This window comes from Physcomitrium patens, chromosome 15, assembly GCF_059467195.1.
Source record: "Physcomitrium patens ecotype Gransden chromosome 15, ASM5946719v1, whole genome shotgun sequence".
NCBI lineage: Eukaryota > Viridiplantae > Streptophyta > Bryopsida > Funariales > Funariaceae > Physcomitrium > Physcomitrium patens.
In genome coordinates this window covers 12,118,915-12,126,322 of record NC_143424.1, presented here as the reverse complement: position 1 = coordinate 12,126,322, position 7,408 = coordinate 12,118,915, and the positions used below count along the sequence as shown (strand labels likewise).

The following is a 7,408-nucleotide window of genomic DNA, read 5'->3' as shown; positions in this document are numbered from 1 at the left end:
AACCTTTCATTCTATTAAAATTAGATTCTTTCAAAGTATATAATAAAATATCATAGAAATTGATATTTGTATTATTTTTAAATATGAACTTAAGCCATTTATTTGTAGAATATTTGATATTCTATTGATTGAAATTACAACCTTATTTAGTATTTATATTACCTTAATTCAAATATCAATAACTAAAAGAGATATAAAAAAAGATTATCTTATAGTTCTTATTTAGAAATAAAAAAATATATATTAATTTTTAAAACATCTTTTTTATTCTTGTTAGAAACTCAAATTGTTGATGAATTATTAATAGAAAAATTTGAGAAAAAAATTAGAATTTGATGTCTATAAAAACTCAATATAGCTAAAAAAAATATTATTGCCTATAATCTTCTTTCATCCTCTATATATATCTTTGTGTTCATTAATACATGCCTTTTGTAATTCCTTGAGAAAATTAAAAATAATAGTAATATTTTATAGAGAAGTATATAATTCTTAAGCAAATTTAAAATTATATAGCATTTTTGTTGCAAACATCAGTCGAAAGATGGTTTAAACAGCATAGATCCTATAAAAAATATTAAAAGTTCTTTTGACTAAATAAATAGTAAAAAACCTACATCTAATAAAGTCTAATCTATAAAAAATAATTAGACATAGAATAATATTAAAAAAATCTTAGACATTTAAACAATACGTACTTATTTTTTAATAGCACCTTGTCTTTAGTTTTAAATATAAGATGGGATTTAAAAACTACAATAAAATTTTCAAAATGTAGACCACCATAGTCAAATTTTTATACTTAAGATAATTTAAATGTTGTTATGATGTATAGAATATATTATTATGGTAGAATTTGGATTTTTTATTAATATAAAAAAAAAATATATATATATAAGTAGAAAAATACATATCTTTGGTATTTGAAGAGTAGATAATATTTTAGATATATCCAATTAAGATCTCAGAAAATAGATAAGGACAAACAAATATCATGATTTCTATCAAAATATAATCTCTAAATAATCATTTTATTAGTGAGGCATATTTAAAATTTCTATTTAAGCTCCACAACAAAATTATGAATCTCTCCTAGTCTCTCCTAGTCTGGAGAGACTATTATATTCCTTCAAATATTTTTAATTCTAAATCTCTTAAGTAGAAATAGTTTTTAAAAATTGATGTATTATTTATGAACCTTTAAAAATATAATTTTTTATATTAAAAAAACATTAAAGATACTATGTTATAATACATTGCTAAATAAATCTTTAAAATAAATAAATAAATAAATAACACAAATATATCTCAATTTATTTTAAAAATATGTTAAAATAATTGAGTGGTCCAAAATAAAAAGGAAAAGTTAACAAATGAAAAGAAACAACCAAAATATTATATAGACTAATATGTGAGTTATGATTTGATTCCCTTAAATATTATTAGAAATTTGGATCTAGTTTTTTGAAATATAATACAAAATTTGATACAAAACTTTTCCAGTCTATACATAATAGGCGGAATTTGCTTGATTCAAAATCAAACAATAAATTACCACAAAACTTGTTATTTTAAACCAAGAGCAAGAAAAGAAGCAATACTTATATGATTAATTTAGCACCAAGAAGTGGCAATATATGTAAAGAGATCAAAAGCCAATCTAAAAACATCTTCTATTTGTGCCTTGAACATCTAAACGAATTTTACAAAATTTTACCCATCTTTTAGTTCCGCCTAGGTGGAATGACTTAACTTTTTAATTAATCCAAAACATTGGATGTATCCCATTTTGAATCAATGCCATGCTTCTGAAAACAGCATTCATGCAATGAGACATGAAGACAGTCAGACTTGATTTTTCTTCTCCCAGAGTTGAAAATCGAGTTATAGCTGTTGATGAGCAACACTTGCAGACAGCTCCAGGATTGGAATTATCTATTCTTTACAACACAGGAAGAATGTGTGCTCTGCATCACTGTTTCGATAGCCCCTGTCAACACCAATGGTTTTCATGTAAGAGAAGGAATATATGTCATGAAGAAGACTGAGCAGCTACAAGTTTTGTTTCGAGATGGATCTAGGGATAAATGGTGTAAATTTCAGCCACTTTTAAACAGTTTTACCAACAACGTCGCTATTGGATTCCTCGGCGTCCAATTCTCTCGTCCGCCGCATACTTGAAGCAGTAATATAGAAATCATTGAGCATGGAGCTTTGTCAAGGTGATGGCTGTAACGCAAGGGTACTGTGAACAGTGAAAGTGGAGCAGTGAAGACACTGCGCTTGCTCTTCATACTGGGCAAAGATTGTTGTTGTTGTGAAAGTGCCCCAACATCAAACAAAACTCTTTGATGAAATTAGTTAGCGACATGGCGAGGCTAATCGTATCCTGAACGGTCATTCTCAACGCGAGTTTCTGTTTCGAGATATGTAGCGAACATTGAAACTGGCGTTATCTCCAGAAAATCAAAATAAATAATTAAAAATAAAGATAAAGTTCTGATAGCCTATAGGGACTATCTCTAGACCAAAATCGTTGTCCTGCATCTCAAAATATCCGTAACATTCAGTTTAAAAGCTGCTTCCAAGATATTAGGTACCGCTGTACTCGAAACTTGCCATTTCAAGGCCTGGATCGGAATTGTACGTGTTGGTCGTGGATCTCCATCAGGATGATCAGTCAACACTGCGGCAGAAAGGCTGTTGAGATAGCTTCTTTCTTTGAACCGTTGATTGGATTCACTTTCAGCTGATGATTCATCTTCGAGCATGTGTTCTAGTGTGCACTGATTCTCCGTTCTTGTGATCTACAGAGTTGAAAGCGGACGAATGTTACGAAACTAGAAGTGGAAACCTTTCACTGCCGAAGCATTCAATGCTGTTTAATCCTCTTCATCGGACACTGGATAGCAGAAGTTTGCGTACACAAACACAGTCCAGCCCATCAAGTTTTGTATAACACTTTAATTCAGAGCAATTGGTAGCGTTTGCAAATACTTGGGGGCTGGCCATTCTCCGATGCTTTCCAACAGGAGACATGGCTATTTAATGGAACTTTAAAGTACCACAAATGGTCTAATCATACACGCTAGTGTAACGGTTTAAGAAGTAATAAATCTTACTTCAAATAGTACTCTTAACCCCGCCCAATTGGGTATTAGGGGTTACAGTGTCTTTCTGTAACACTTCATTATAACAATGCACCGAGTACACCCCATTTTTGTACAAAAAACAAAACAAAACAAAACAACAAAGCAAACAAACAGGAGACATAGTGAAATCCCCACTGAATTTTCTTAAGAATCGTGGATCTGAATCGTTGTGATCTGTGTCAACCAGCGCAAAGGTTACTGAGCACGATGCACTTCGGCCGACTTGACTGGTGTTAACGGTGCTCTTATCAAACTCCAGGCAACCCAATGAGAAAGCATGCCTGTAAATACTGCATGCTCACCTTCAAGATCTCCCTCTCTATATTAGGGATTAACTTCTTCAGAGGTTTCAATAATGCCAAGATGCATTATTCATTGTAAAATTTGAGTTTTGAACCCCGTTATTTGTAACGATTTTCATTCCTAGATGTAACAATTTGATTGTCATGCATTGTAGAAGCATTTCAGTTCAGCAAAGTGTTTTGAATCTGTGGAGTAGGAAGTAGCATGAGGGACTTTGACTGGTCGGTAAAAAATTTCAAACCAGTAACAGGAATGAAAATGTTGGGATTATTTTCTCCGTAAAATAATTTACTTCTTGAAAAACATTGTTTCTGGTGATACAGTAGAATGCCCAAAGTTACGCCACCAATTCATTAATTAGAACTATGTTGTTCCTTACATATTCAAAAAAGAATTAAAGCTGGAATAAGAAGCTGAGTTTTGAAATATTTATTTGAATGATTTGGTATGTTGCAACATTTCATAATAAAATAAAATAAACTATCGGGCTAGGATTTTTCAATGCTGTGATATTAAGAAAATATGTCAGTTGATTTGAGTTTTAAAAGATTAACCGTGTACACAACTCCGAGTCAAAAAAACTAGAATTTTACTGGTAAAAAGCGCAATCTTTTTGGTGGACTTGAGTTATAAAACGTTTACAACTTAAGGTCATGTTACTATTTCAAAACATACTTCTTGTAACAATCAATATAAACTTCCTGTTGTGGAGGATATATATATATATATATATATATATATATGTGTGTGTGTGTGTGTGTCAACAATATATTAATTCCCTTAATGGACTTAAACTGAATTGATCATCTTTTTGGTAGGTTTGGATATTGTATTCTTCAGTTCTCAAATGAATATATATACATATATATATATATATATACACGCACACACACACACTCATATATATTTAACCATACTCATACTTCAGATATTTTCATTTTTCAAATTCTTGTTTCTTTAATCTCATCAACACTCACATCAACAAAACATTAAAAAAAATATATGTTCCACCCAAAGCAATTGGCAGAAGGCGCAAATTCCATACATTTCATGTGTGCCGATTCTTACAAACAATAAATGTTTTTATCTCTTCTGCCTTCAAATAATTTCTCTGTCTCATTTTCTGGGGGCTACAGAATCCCTGAGGGACGCCACGTGGACACCATGATGAGATGAGAGACCGATCCCACGTGGCACTGAAATTATTCTCTTCAAACAGAACACGAGGCAGATTTTAATGAAAGCCTTCCCTTCCTATTCCCCACAAAACATCCACCTTTATAAGGAAAGAAAAAAAAACAAAAATAAATAAATAAATAAATTGAAATGAAATGAAATGAAATGAGAATAAACAGTATTCTCGTGAATATTCCTTTTGTCCCAACTCCCTATTCAAGTCTTGTAGTTCACGATCTTTCTTTTTTGAATAGGTTCGCTTTTTTAAATGTACCTTTTGGTCCTCATTCATGCAGAACCTTTGGGGTATAGCACACATAACCCTGCATTAATATTATTTTTATTTTTATCATTATTATCAGAACTTGTTTATTAAAAGTTTTCTATTCTGTTCTCCAGGCTTTTGAATTTTATAATCTCAAACTTAACATTCCAGACCTGACTCGCCCAATTGTATTGGATTTGGAGGCAATCAGAGCCAGAATCATTCATCAACACATTAATTTATTCATCTCTCTCACTCTCACTTTCTCTTGCCGTGTCGTGCACATCGTGAGTCTGGCATCTCCAAGTTCAAGCTTTGACTGACTTGCACTGTGTTTTTGACTTTGAATAACTGCTGATTTCATTCGTTTAGATTATGCAGGAAAAGAAAAAAGATTTTACAAAAGAAATCGAAGTAGACGGATGATTAATTCAGAAAATACAAACATTGACGTCGTACATGTTTTCTTATAAAAGTTACTAACAAAGGTGTGATTTTTGATTTGTGGGGAAACTAACAATGACGAAGGATTTTAAAAGCAAAAATAATCTTCACGGATTTTCATTTAACTCGTTAAGATCATACTCTAATATATTTTGTTGGAAAAAGAGCAGTGAGCTGTCACAGACAAGCACGTTGATTAAAAAAAAAAAAATTAAGAAAATTATAAAATTACAAATGACGTATTTTGAGTGCAGTATTCCACAGAACCAAGGTCCGAATGCAGGGTTTCATCGATAGAGTGAGATTAACACCTGCACAAGAGATGTCAATGAGCGTAGCTTTTTGCCCAACTTGTGTTGGTTCCCAAAACCCAAAACCCTTAGCCCTAAACATGGGATTCATCGAGGCTGACAAGTAGAGGGCACATTGTCAGGAAGCAGCGAATGGGAGTTGTCGTTTGTGTCAGGTATGAGCTGCCTCTGCCTCTGAGTTGGTGCAGAGCCACAGCAGGCAATGGGCTCTGGAATCGAGGAAACCCTTCATTCTTTTCTTTCATTCTTAGTCGTTTATAGTTTTCCATTGAACCCTAATTTTGTTGTCAGTGGGGTTCTATTGGGTCCATGAATTCAGCCAAACTGGGGCACCGTGTTCTCTGACAAACGTCTTCGCACAGAATCATGCCAGGAACCCCACACATGCCACCATGATAAAAATAGAACAAAATAACAAAACTCGCTCATCATTGGCTTCATGATGAAATTTCTGCGAGAATATAATGCTTCTTAAGTGATTTCTTTCTATTTTTATCGTTATCGAATTGGATTCATTGCAAATTCTCATTCCATGCCAACGAGAGTGTTGATAGGCATTGTTTTTATATTGTCTTATTATTACTGTTATTTATTCGGGATAGCCTCCAAGTAGGGGATTACATAAAACTGAGGTATGATTTTTTGCAGAATCTGAACAGACACACAAGAACATATATATATATATATGTATATATATATATATACTAGCATCCACTTGCGGGTACACATAGCCTTTGGATATACCCAGATCATGCAAACAATAATTTCTTACAAAGTATCCTATGTACAATCTCATACAAAAAATTGCAATTTTTGTTCTGTAAAAGCCATGTTTGTTATTTAAAAGTCATGTTGAGTGATGAGATTTTTGATTGCCTATCTAATTCACAACTTAGAGCTAGGATTATACTTTTTAGGGTTACACCTTACATCAGACTTGCAATGTGAAGATTCTAGTAAATTGTAAGCAAATTATCATTGTTCAAACATTTTGGGTGTGTTTTGCCCAATATATATAATCTAGACTATTTAAGAGGTTAAATACCGTTTGGTGAAACGATTCAACATTCTATGTAAATGAATCATTTTAAGCAGAAATGTTTTATTTTAAAATACATCAATCACCTAATTATGAAAATTTAACTCACAACTTATGGGCTTCTTAAATTTTAGATTTGCTAGTTCAAAACCACTTTTAAGTAGGAAGTGGACCATTTTAACAACGTGAATACAATCTCATCTAAAAAAATACGTATAATTAGAAAGGTGATGAATCAAAAGCTTTTTACAATGTTATTTTATGTTGAATAACTTCTCATTCAACAACAATAGATGTAAGTGTCTATTTGTTATTATGTTTGGTCTTATTTCAAATCAGTGTCTAGAACATATATAAGTTTTATTTATTATTGAAATTATAAATAAAAAAAAACTTTTGATAATAGATACAATACTCAAATCTAAATTTTATAAGAATGATTATTATTTCAAGTAAATAATATAAATACGTCAAATCAATATTAAAAATTACAAGAATAACAAACACTTTATTTTAATCAACAAACTATTTTTAATTTTGGTCTTATCCAGAGGTATTCTTTATTTTTTTCTTTTCTCTCTCTCTCTCGCTCTCGCTCTCTCTCTCTCTCTCTATATATATATATATATACACACACAGATATATATATATATATATATATATGTGTCTATATCTATAACAAATTACTATTGCCATTACAACTCTGCCACCACAACTC

General features: G+C 31.5%; 1 long non-coding RNA gene across 3 annotated transcripts; it reads right to left on the bottom strand.

The window, feature by feature from the left end:
• Positions 1 to 907: 907 nt before the first annotated feature.
• On the bottom strand, positions 908 to 6,849 carry LOC149987749 (uncharacterized). 3 transcript variants are annotated; one of them, XR_016506732.1, is made up of 5 exons: positions 5,652 to 6,849; positions 5,356 to 5,514; positions 4,906 to 4,954; positions 2,124 to 4,709; positions 908 to 1,990 (listed from the first exon to the last, which is right to left on the bottom strand). It is a non-coding gene; the product is annotated as an uncharacterized LOC149987749 (long non-coding RNA). The 3 variants fall into 3 exon arrangements; XR_016506733.1 differs by having other exon boundaries at positions 5,415 to 5,514; XR_016506734.1 differs by lacking the exon at positions 5,356 to 5,514.
• Positions 6,850 to 7,408: the final 559 nt, after the last annotated feature.